Source organism: Taudactylus pleione, unplaced genomic scaffold, assembly GCF_031769625.1.
Source record: "Taudactylus pleione unplaced genomic scaffold, aTauple2 ptg000500l, whole genome shotgun sequence".
NCBI lineage: Eukaryota > Metazoa > Chordata > Amphibia > Anura > Myobatrachidae > Taudactylus > Taudactylus pleione.
Window position 1 is genome coordinate 3,541,648 of NW_028284902.1, and position 12,790 is coordinate 3,554,437.

At 46.7% G+C, this 12,790-nt stretch overlaps 1 protein-coding gene across 5 annotated transcripts in view; it reads right to left on the reverse strand.

The window, feature by feature from the left end:
- Positions 1–4,435: 4,435 nt before the first annotated feature.
- RBM44 (RNA binding motif protein 44) overlaps positions 4,436–12,790 on the reverse strand; it is a 146,443-nt gene continuing 138,088 nt past the window's right edge. For all 5 annotated transcript variants that reach the window (XM_088449933.1, XM_088449934.1, XM_088449931.1 and 2 more), the window contains one exon: positions 4,436–5,697. The gene's annotated coding sequence lies outside the window, so the exon portion shown is untranslated. The remainder of the gene's footprint in view (positions 5,698–12,790) is intronic.

Here is a 12,790-nt window from a genome sequence, read left to right on the forward strand (position 1 = left end):
CTATAATCTGCAGGTACATATTTGGTTTTTTTGGAATGAACACAAAAGTTTAATTTGCAATCATATTTAATTTAATAAGCATTCTTTTTAGCAGACTAGAGCGTTGATTAATTTAAGTCCTGAATATACAACAGATAGTTATCATTAAAGCTTCATGATTTTTAAAAGTAGTATCTGAATCTAAAATCACATAACTGCAAAAATGTGCACACTTGTTTATTCGTTATTAGTTAAAAGCACATGGAAATTGGGAGGGGGAAGCTGGATGAGTGGCCTGGCCTGGCCATACATGGAGTAGACACGGATTGCCATCTTTCAAGACTTTTCCTCAGAGGTGCAAAAACCCAGAGCTACGTTTGTTCAAGTTAAGCATGCTTGCGGGACATGCAGCTTTCATATGCCAGGTTTTTTCCTGCCCGTTTGAAAGTGGTCTCAGATGGCCACTAATTTTTTTGACACTCTAAGGATGCTGTCAAATGGCTTAACCTCCAAGTGCCTATACGTGGGGGTTCTCCTGACGGAGTATCCCCTGATCCAGTATTTCATGTTACTTATGTGTTCTGATGTTCTGTTTACCAGGACTTTCTGTTTGCAGAAGTTTTATTTAATACTACTTCGTGTGCGGATGTCCTTTTTCCCCTGGTCTTCTGTTTGATTTATATTTTTATGCTAGCTGGGACGTTTGTCTGTTGCACATCCTTTTTTTGGACCTCTTAGGAGGCCCGAGGTTGCTCTGTAGCTCCTGGGCTGGCTGCGTCATGTCCATAGGGCAAATTATAGTGGTTGCCTTCCCCTTTTCTTAGTTCTTCATTCCTAGTTTTAGTTAGTCTGTTTTTTGTTAGTGTTTTGGCCTATTTCACACTTGCTGGTTTTGACTGGACGGCAAAATAATAGTGGTGGCTGAAAACAGGTCCCTTCTTTCACACGGCATGAGCACGGCATGGTCACCGTGTTACAGTCGGGAATATCCACTTTGCACGACGGCTGCCGTGCCGTGTCCCGTCCTTGCACGCCAGTGGTGTAAAGGAAACAATGTTTCCTTTCACACACACCGGCCGGCATGTGTAGCAGCTACTGCCGGTGCGCATGCCCAGTAGTTAAAAAAAATAAAATTAAAAGCGTCTCGAAGCCGCTGGTTGTGAAAGGCACTGAGTGCCTGAAAAAAAGCCATCCGGCTCCTGCCTGTTTTTTGTCCGGACGTCCAAAACCGGCAAGTGTGAAACTGGCCTTAGGGACTAAGCGTAGCTTATTAGGGTTCGTATGCAGGGTGTTGGGATTGTTTTTTTTTCTGTGGTCTTTTTGTTTTTCTTATTAAGGTTTCTTTGTTGCACTTGAGACAATATGTTATGTATTTGGGGATGAAGGGACACTTGCACTCCAGTAAGGCCCTTTTAATGTTCTACTCCTATTTTTCTTGTTTTAAAAGTATTACCTTGGAATGTCTGAGGACTGAATGACAAGGTTAAACAGTTCCTGGTTAAAAATCAGGCAGATAAACGATTTCGTTAACGATGATCGTTCAAAAAATCGTTGTGTGTGTATGCACCTTAACTATTGGGATTTGCTATTAACAACTAATTATCTGAATCTACTATTAAACACCAGTATCTGGAATATATACTCATCTCTGGACTGAATGACCAAATTGCAATATACTGTATATGGACTCAATAAATATATATATTTTTAACAATTATTACGAACGTTTACATGAATGTATGAATGTCTACAATTTTATCAGGTATGTGATATGAACAAATGTGTAAAAGTTTTACAAATAATATGTGACATTGGTGATAAAATAATATTGGTCTGAACAGAACTTCTCATAGAAAACTGTGGCCCTCATTCAGAGCCGTACGCTCTGAGCAGAGCGCACGCTCTGAATGAGGGCCGCCCTCCATAATTATGGAGCGTCCTCCTGGACGCTCGTATAGCTGTGGGTCACCACCCACAGCCTATACGAGCGTGCAGTTTGATGGCCGCGATGGTCGTGACCATCGCGACCATCGAAACTGCGAGCCGGAGCCTGCGGTTGAGGTTTTCAACCGCAAGGCCCGGAGTGATTTTGGCTCTATCAGAGCCAAAATCACTCCCACTGACATCACTAGTGATGTCAGTGGGCCGGCTTCTGACGGTAGGCGTTCCCTTGGGAATGCCCCCGTCTGGGAGGCACGCCCACCAAAGGGGGCGTGCTGTCAATCAACATCGACAGCACGCCCCCTTTGATCAGACACAACGAGCGAAGGACTTTCCTTCGCTCGTCGCGTCTGGCGCATGCGCACGACGGAGCTCCCACCGTCGTGCGCATGCGCAGTGCACAACATCGACCCACTTGCGAGCGGACAGCTGCTTGCGAGTGGGTCTGAATCAGGCCCTTTGTTCCCAATATCCCCCCACCCTTTGAGATTGCCAGGAGCCAAGTGCAAAGAGTGAGGGTGGGTAATCCCTTGCAGTTAAAAAAAAAAAAAAAAAGAGAAGGCCAATATAATGGGTGGGCACTTTCTTCAAGTGACCTCAATCTCTTTTATAAGGGTGCCACTGTATTACAACTGCCAGCAATGTTACTGTGACACATTCTCCTATACACCAGATCAGGAAAATGGTCTGACCTGATGGCTTCACTCTTTACAATACTGGGTGACAGTGGCCATCTTGAAAAACATCTGTCACTATAACCACTACATTTACTAAGATGTTTTTTTTTTTTTGTAAACAGAGGGAGCAGTGCTGTCCACAAACCAAAACAAGCCAAGGCCACAGGAAAGATTCTTTGGTGGGCTTTTCCTGTCAGAAGCTTATCATTGCAAATTCCAAAAAGGCAACATGGCAGATTGGGAACGAAAAGAGTGGCCTTGTAAAAAAATTATGAATGTGGCTTCATAGGCTAGATCAAATCAGTCCAAAATAAAAGAGGGTTTAAGATAAAATCATATTTCCTTTGCCTACCTGTATCCTGCTTCAAATTAGGTTATGAGCAGGACCTATCTGTGGCAATGATTCACTCACCAGAGGTCCAGGTTTAGTTGGTTATGTGCTCCACGCTTGGGTTCATCTGTTTGGAGAGGATCTAGGGTGCCAAAAAAAGTCTCCTCTGTGAGGGAAGTAAAGTAAAGTAGAGGAAGGAGCAGCGCTTGCACCTATTAGAGGGATTGAACCTTCAGGTGCCATACTAGTGGCCACTACATAATACAGAGAGCATACTAGTCACCACTACATAATACAGAGAGCATACTAGTGACCACTACACAATAGACCATGATATTGACTGGTACAATAGAGCATCCTAGTGACTCCAACACAATACAGCATCTTAGTGACTGCTACATTATAGAGGAGCCTGATGACCACTATTTAATACAGAGATGAGACATTTACACAGTACAAATGTACTCGCCTCCAACTTTAGTTAACCCAAATCTGGATTTTTATCATTATAGTAATGACTGAATTTTCTGAAATCGTGCCACACTAGAATGTGTACACTCCACTAACACTGCAGGCACTCATGGCTGTGTGATAAAGCAATTTGATTTTACATTTCGTATGCAAACCGAATCTGGGAACTACTTTCTTATGTGGGGAATTACATACCAGATTTTTAATTACTATCAAGCATGACTAAAGTCTTCAATTACACAAGGCTTAAATTCAAAGGCATTTCATGAACTTCCAGCTATTAACTGTGTAAATCATCTATAAACGGATGAATAATAGCCAATTAGTGCATTTTTTATATGGATTAATGACAGGAAATGCTACTTTGACCTGAAAGGTGTTTTGTATAGTCAATCTCAGTTGATTTAATCACCTGTGCAGTTTAGCGCTACAGCTAGATCAATGTGAGGTTACATAGGTTTTAATTCAAAATTAAAAAAATTAAACCAAAGGGCAATTTTTTGCAGTGATGCTGTATACATACAGTAACACCATCCATCACTGAGGGAAGCCCGGTTCTCTGCTCTTGCTACTGTACTATAGGCGACAGAACAATTCCCTGAAAAGTTTCTTGTACTGCGGCCTCCCAGTTTAAAAGGTTAAATTCTCTATATTCAGTCCCCGGAGCCCAATTGTGTGAAGATGCTATTTTAACTTTCTTAATAAAGTAAATAATAATAAGGTTATTTTTGCACCTTCATTGGGTCTGCTAACGAGCTCTTACTGACTGAATTATGGAAAGGGTCTGATCGGTAAGCTTTTGACACATTTACATGTAATTGTGGAATGTATAAATAAAGTAAATATAGCATCTTGAGACAATGGGGCTCAGGGAACTGAAAATAGAGGGTTTGACCTTTTATGTGACAAAACATATCATGTGGGGTCCTTGCTTCATTTGTCTTACACCCCCACTGACTCGAGATCCATATAAATAGGAGCCTGTTCTGCAAAAACCAACCATTTTCTGAGGAGTTTATATTTATTTCAAATAAACAAAATACAGAAAACACACAAGTCAATGATGCTTTTTATTAACGTGTAACACTGATCGAGTTTGGTCAATCTGTGGCCCAATAAATGTTACTGATCTGGCATATAATACATTTCGTTTGTGGATATCTGTAAATCTGCAGCAAGAGTGCCACAGATTACATAAATGTGATACCAAACAGGAAAATGTTCAACTTCATATAGTTTTCATTTTTGTTAGACTCAAACAATGTTGTCAAGAAAATAACGGGTCAGAAATGAAAATACCTTGCCAAAACAAATAGGCCAATAGACTTTGAAAAAATTAGTAACTCCAACTAACAAGCAATTACTAGTGGTTGGAATTCAATATGTTGTATAAAACGCAATTTTGTCACTCTTCCGTGACGTACTGTTTGTCAGATCTTCTGGGTTCCCCCAAGCCTTTTATGTTCTAGATTTCTGCTACCGGTTTCCATATTCCAAAGCTGGCTACATGTTGCAAAAGCAGTCAATTTATGTGATATTGCAAAGTTTTGGCCCCAAAATAAGGACTATAGTAATCTAATTGACATTATAATCACTCCTATGGGTAAATGCAGTTAGAAGAGGACTACTATCCGGACCTGCACTACTACAATACCAGGCACCAGTGAAACCAGAAGATCTGAAACTGCTTGGATTTAGCATGTATAGCTAAGGAAACAAAGCCGAAGGGCATCACTGGTGTATGGTTTCACACCAGTGGCAGATTACGCCAATTGCGTACCCCAGGCAAGTAAAACTGCATTTTATCTTAACATAGTAAATTGCAGCAGCCTAGTCTTATTTAAGCAATGACGTGACTATTAGAAACACTGAAGCATTAATATGTTCAACAATGCAGAAAGAAAATATGCTTACAGAGAATGGTTGATACTGCAAAAACAAAAAAGTTAACTAAACTATCTTCTGAAATTCAAATTAGAAAAATAATGCCCACTCCAACTCTCCAAAAAAAAACAAACAAAAAAAAACCTGTGATAATTGCTGACATTTTATCAATCGACATTGCAAAAACCACTTCCAGACAGGAGTATGCATGTTCTCTTTATAGCAAAGATATGCATGCAGAGAATTGAAAATTTAGGAAAGTAAGGAGTATAAACCTATATATTGACAAAGAAAATATTTATTACATGCAGCAGGAACCCAGATGCAGGTTTTCAGAATTCGTCTGACAGCGTTTTAGTCTTCTCAAAAGACTTGCCGTAACAAGCTGGTTCAAACAACTTTTGCTAAGCGCACCTGTGAAGACAGATAGAGCAGTGTGGTGTTAAAGATTCATGATTGCTCAAAGCCAATCTGACATTGTTTGGACAAAATTGAAATGAGCACGTTGAACGGGATTACATTTATAAATCTTTAAGTCAAGGTAGGGATTTTTTATAATAATTTTTTTCCCCTCCAACCATGTAAAAAAGGACTGAGATTGAAGACCTAATCTATTTATCTGTATGTATGGCAATGAAAAACTTTCATAATGGTGCAGGCCCGCCACTATTACCAAGGTCATTATTGTGATGAGGTTGTCTGATCCACCTGCAAACTAAATCATTATTACACACACACATACACACACATATATATATATAATGTAAATATTTTAAAGTTGAATGTCCCCCAAAAAACTCTTTGCGATAAAACTTTCTAAAATGCAAGACTCCTACAACTACAGAGATATATATTCTCTAGGTATAAATATGTGTGCACCCTACAAAATGGACAAATAGGCATCAATGGTGATCTAGAGTTACAGTTTTACTCACTGTATCATTTATCCTACATTGTAAAGGCATCATTAGGGTTAGAAGTACAACTGAGAATACAGTACAATAAAGAATGTTAGTAACTAATATGAACTTTAAAATAAGAGGTTACGATTTATGAACATTATATGAACGTATAGAAACTTATTCAAGTGAAACCAATTCAATGTGAAAGTTAATTTAATTATCTTGATTACCTCCACAATTCTTCAATTCTCTTAAAATCTTCCTTTCCTCCACTTCTCAAGTCATACCAATTATAAACCTTCTCTGGTTCTCGCAGACCAGTTTATCTACTTGAATACTCTCTCAATGTAGATTAGATAGGTGAGATGCATCTCCCCTTTTAATCCCATGTGTTGAACCACCTCTCAGAGTGGCTAATGTCACATTAGAAGCAATTCACCCCTAAAAAAGGTAGGCATAGAAGGCCTGTTTCCGAGTTCATTGCTATGCTAATGCGACTATATAGTGTTAAAGAGAAGTACCAACATCATGTCATCTACGGATGTCACTCTGACCTAGCCATTCAATGTCACCAGGATCCACAGAGATAACAAGGAATTATACATTAGTACTCAAAGATCACAGACTCATCAACTTTATTGCTTACATGCTCTTTAATAAGCCATCCCTGTTCCATAAATTATTGTATATTATCCCAGCCCTTTTCTCTACATCATCCAATGAAATACCTGTATGCAGGTAAGTGGGCTAGAACTTCGTTCTGTCACTTCTATTTGGAGATGGAACCAATTCCGGCTCCTCCGGCCCACCTCAGCCCGGAGGCTCCATTTGCCGGGTGCCCACTGCGATTTTGTTAACAGCTGGTGCCCGGTTCCTTCCCTACAGCACCAACAGAAGCCGGAGTTCACTCCTGAGCTCCAGCTTCCGCAGTGTGCACTATGGGATAGACGTCATAGTTCTGAGGAGCAGCCTGTAGGAAGGCCATGGTCGCAGGAGCGTAAGGTAAGTATTTTTTTTTTGTGTGAGCGGCACTACTACAGGGGGCACTACTACAGGGAGTATTACTACTGGGGGCACTGTATAAAAGGCACCACTCCTGTGGGCACTGCATAAGGGGCACCACCACTGTGGGCATTGCATAAGGGGTACCACATAAGAGGCACCACTACTTGGGCATTGCATAAGGGCACTAACACAACTGGAGGCTCTGTGTAAGGGGCACCACTACTGGGGGCATTGCATAAGGGGCACCACTACACTGGGCATTGCATAAGGGGCACTACTACTGTCAGCATTGTGTATAAGGGGCACTACTGTGTAGAAAATGAATAAAGGACACTACTATGGGGCTGTGTTTGGAATCGGGGGCACTATATGCAGTGTAATGTGGATAAGATTGTGCTACTGTGTGGCATAATTTGAATTGGGAATTGTGACCATGGCCTTTTTTCGGCACACGCTGTCCCTTTATTAAAAAAGCACAGAGGGGAGGGGTCGGGTGGTGGGTTCTCCCACTTCTCTAGGACCACTTTAAGCACTGCCTGTATTGTAAACACCCATCTGTAAATGATTCTATAATTATGTGTATAAAGATATCCTGTAATGCTTATGAAAATCCAGAGATCTACTTGACTTACTCCACGTCACTCTGCGCAGAAAGGTGGAGATGTCCCTTTAAATAAAAACTTTACTTTGCCATGAACAGACTGGGACAATAGTCGTCTTGATCACCGGCACTTACACCTATCCCATATGCTAGGTTCATGAGATCCGCCTGAATTTGGCATACAAAATGCCCATGTAAGATGAATTGCAAGTAAGCCTGACTACATGACAAACCCAACTAACTGTCCTCTTGCATTGTCAGTGTTGCTGCCCAGTTTCCACACAGAAATGCCCTTTTCTACTTCAGGGTCCATAGGGGGTCCACAGGGTTGACCTTGGGGTTATAGCTGGAACAGGATCCATGGGCACCACACAGTTAAGCTTTTAGCTCCCAGGATGCACTTGGGTCCTCCTCTATACCCCGCCCCCGAGCCACAGGCACCCCAGTGTAAGCTGGTGCCCGGCCGGAGTCGGTCACCGCGCAGGGGGGCTGCAGGAGCAGCCCAGAAAAAAATTTATTTTAAGTTAAATTTTATTTATTTTTAATCTATTTTTACTACAGACGGCAGCGAAGGGCTGTCTGTACAGACGCCCACGCTGCCGCTCTGATCCCCGACTGGCGCCGCGACGCCAGTACTGATCTGGGGATCGCGGCGGGAGGGCAGAGTCCGTACTAGCCGGACTCTGTCTACCTCCCAGGACTGCTGCCGGAGTCGCCGGGGATTCAGGTAAGCCGCGCGTCGCTGGCTAGCGGCGGCGCGCGGAATGCCTTAAATGCAGTCCTTTAGCCTCCGGTCCGGGGGACAGACCGGAGGCTGCTGGCAGTGGCGGCGGGCCCCCCCATAACCTGTGGGACCACTAGACCACCAGGGATAACCGGCAAGCGGGAAGCCAGCATCCCTGGGGTTAATGGCCAGCCAGGGGAGGAAGCCTTCCCTGTCAGCGGCTCCTCCCCTCAGCTCAGCGCGCCTTTCAGCACGCAGTCTGGCGTCGCTGAGCTGCAGATTCCTCGGCCACTCCTCCTCTGAGGTCTCCAGCGGCCATTTTCCCAGTGGCAGCGCAGATCTCAGGGAGCACGCGGACCGGTCCCCCTGTGTACCTCTCCCCTGATTAAGGACAGCGTACACAGCACTATAGCCCTCCCAGACACTGAATCTGGGCAGGTTGATTGTAGTGTAAAGGTGCAGTGAGTATATCTTCCTGCATGGTATGTGACTTTTTGCTAGTGCTGCCTGTCTGTGCTTATTTTCCGCTTACTGTCAGCTTATACCTATCCCTTTACTTCTCCTACAAGCCCTGCAGGTGTGTGGGGGAGGGGCGTTTCTACTGACCTCACTTATATAGATCACGTATTTGTGAGGTCCGTCACATACAGTTGTGTGCTACTCAGTGCCATATTGTGGGCTGTTGTTCAGCACACCGGTGAGTGCGTTTTACTTCTACCCTGGTGCCAGATATATAATATATTCTGTCATGTCAGACGAGGAGGTTGAGCGCTCAGTGGCTCCGGTGTTGGCCTCCTGCGGACGCTGTTCTGCAGGAGTAGATAGGGAGGATTTGTCACAGGATGGCCTGTGTAGTCGATGCCAGGTGGCTCCTGGCCCATCCAGACCTTCTCTGGCGCAGGAACCACCGTGGGCGATGTTTTCTCAAGTGCTGGTGTCTATTGCGGACCGTCTGTCGGTCCCGACTGCTCTCCCTACTAGGGCGGTGCCCCAGCCGACCATCCCCCATTCCCCGGGTGTCCCGCAGTTATTGCGGAGTCCTCCTGGGTCTCAATCAGTTGGTCCCTTTGGGGGGTTGCCTATGTATATACAGGCTTCCCCTGTGCCGCAGCAGCCTGTGGTACCTTTTCAGGCCCCTATGGCGACGCCTCCACCATGGGTGGATGTGCTCTCCAACTCCGTGCAAAATTTGGCGGCCGCTTCCTCGGCTTTTCAGTCAATGTTGCAGACTGACATGCCTTCTAGGATTTCTAAACGCCCACTCATGGCACGGGCTGCTCAGGTATCGGACTCAGAGGGTTCCTCAGATGATGGGGAGGTCCCTGATGACACTGACTCGGACGCCTCGGTCCAGGAAATGGATACCAAGTCGTCCATTAATGTGCGAGCACTAGTTAGGGCGGTGCGAGCTATTCTTCTTATAGAGGATGAGGCACCGGTTCCTAGGTCGAAGTTTCCTAGTTTCAAAAAAACTAAGGTGGCTTCTGCGGTGTTTCCCCTGTCTGATCAGTTGACGGATCATATGGCGGTAGCTTGGCAGGCGCCCAGTAAGAGATTCCTTCCTCAGAAGCGGTTGGCTTCTAATTACCCCTTCCCTGAGGCACATTGTAAAAAATGGGAAACTCCACTGGCGGTGGATTCCCATGTCACCCGTTTAACTCGGGGCGCCACCTTACCATTACCGTCGATATCCTCGCTGAAGGATCCCACGGACAGGAAAGTTGAGACTTGCTTAAAGTCTATTTACTCCCTCTCCGGGGCGGTGGCCCGACCGTCCATGGCCATTTCCTGGGTGGCCAAGGCCATTGAGGGGTGGGCCAATGCATTGGAAGATACCTTCCCGGACGACGCTCCGGATGTCCAGCGGGCGTTGTTGGGACAAATGAGGGACGCCGCTTCTTACATTGGAGAAGCTTCTTTAGATGCTAGTCTGCTGACCTCGCGGGTATCGGCTGCAGCGGTGTCTGCCCGCCGATCCTTATGGTTGCGGTCCTGGAGAGCGGACTCTGATTCAAAGAAAGGTCTGGAGGCCTTACCTTTCAATGGGGAATTACTATTTGGTCCGGACTTGGACAAAATAGTGGACACCCTGGCTAAATCCAAGTCGGCCTTCCTCCCTTCGGCGGCACTGCCTGCTAAGGTTCGGAGTTCGGCTTTTCGTTCCTTTCGGGTTCAGGGTAAGGCGAAAGGTCAGTCCTTCCCGAGACAGTCTGCGAGTAAGACGGCCTCTAAACCCAAGAAGCAAGCCTGGAGTGCTCGGCGCCCTTCTTCCAAGCAGGAAGATAAACCTGCGGCCTGATGGGACGGGCCTCCCTCTGGGGGACCTCAGAGTGGGAGGCCGACTTCTTCTATTTGCCCAGTGCTGGCACAATACCACCACGGATGCCTGGGTTCGAGAAGTGGTCTCCCAGGGGTACGCCCTGTCTTTTCGGCACAGACCACCCCACCAGTTTTTCTGCACAAGTCCTTCTCAGGACAAGACCAAGGCGTTACAGGTTCAGGAGGCTATAGAGTCCTTGCTGAAAGCAGGGGTCATTGTTCCCGTTCCTCTATCACAACGAGGGACGGGGTATTATTCGTCTCTGTTTCTGGTGCAGAAACCCAATGGTTCTCATCGCCCTATCCTCAACTTGAAGTCTCTGAACAAATTCCTCAGAGTTCCCAAGTTCAGGATGGAAACGTTACGTTCCATCATTCTGGCGATGGAACCGGGGGATTACATGGTGTCCCTGGACATCCAGGACGCCTACCTCCATGTTCCGATAGCATCTTCACACCAGCGGTATCTGAGGTTCGCTATCCTTCAACACCACTATCAGTTCCGGGCGCTACCCTTTGGTCTCTCCACGGCACCGAGGGTGTTCACGAAGATTATGGCGGTCATGGCCGCACATCTTCGGAACCAGAATGTACGGCTGCTGCCGTACCTGGACGACCTCCTGTTGCTGGCGAGCTCCCCGGAGGTACTGCTTCAACATCTCCACCTGACGATCGCTTGCCTGCAAGCACACGGGTGGTTGATAAATTGGAAAAAGTCCTCCCTGATTCCATCACAGCGGATGGTTCATTTGGGAGCCCTGCTGGATTCGCGTCAGCAAAGGATCTTCCTGACTCCGGAGAAGGTTGCCTCACTACAGCTGCGGATACGCAGTTGCCTGAGCCGTTGCCGCCTGTCGGTCCATTCGGCTATGAGAGTTCTGGGGTCCATGGTGTCGACATTCGACATGGTGGAATTTGCCCAGTTCCATTCCCGGCCCCTGCAGGGGCTGATTCTGTCAGAATGGAACGGGTTACCTCACCGGATCCGCTCTCAGGTGCTGGTGTTGTCTCCGGACGTTCGGCTATCTTTGGCTTGGTGGCTTCAGACAGCTCATCTGGTCGAGGGGCGCCCATTTTGGGTCCCGGACTGGGTCCTGCTCACGACGGATGCCAGTCTCCGGGGTTGGGGGGCAGTGACCGGCTCTTTGTCGCTTCAGGGTCGTTGGTCAGCGGAAGAAGCACTTCTCCCCATCAACATCCTGGAACTGCGGGCAGTATACAAGGCCCTGCAGTCGTCCGGCCCCGCTCTTCACGGAAGGGCGGTACAGGTGCAGTCCGACAACGCCACCACGGTGGCGTATATCAATCACCAAGGCGGAACTCGCAGTCAGGCAGCGATGTCGGAGGTGTCTCGTATCCTGTCTTGGGCGGAGGGTCACATTCCAGTGATCTCGGCGGTCTTCATCCCCGGAGTCCTCAATTGGGAGGCGGACTTCCTCAGCCGTCACGACGTGCATCCCGGGGAATGGTCGCTTCACCCAGAGGTGTTTCAGCTACTCGTGGACAGGTGGGGACTGCCGGAGCTGGACTTGATGGCCTCCCGTCACAATCACAAGTTGCCCGTTTACGGGTCAAGGACAAGAGACGCAGGTGCAAGTCTGGTGGACGCGCTGTCGCTGACATGGACGTTTCACCTGGCGTATCTGTTTCCTCCGATATCCCTGCTTCCTCGGGTTCTGCGGAAATTCAAGCAGGACGGCGGCATGCTCGTGCTGGTAGCTCCGGCCTGGCCCAGACGTCCTTGGTACTCCGATCTGAGGAGCCTCTCCATCGACGTTCCGTACCTTCTTCCTCAACGTCGGGACCTGTTGTCTCAGGGGCCCTGCCTTTACCCGGATCTGGGTCGGCTGTCTTTGACGGCGTGGCTCTTGAGACAGCCGTCTTGAGGTCTCGGGGCTTCTCCAGTTCGGTTATTGGTACGATGCTCAGGGCACGCAAGCCTGCTTCAGCACGGAT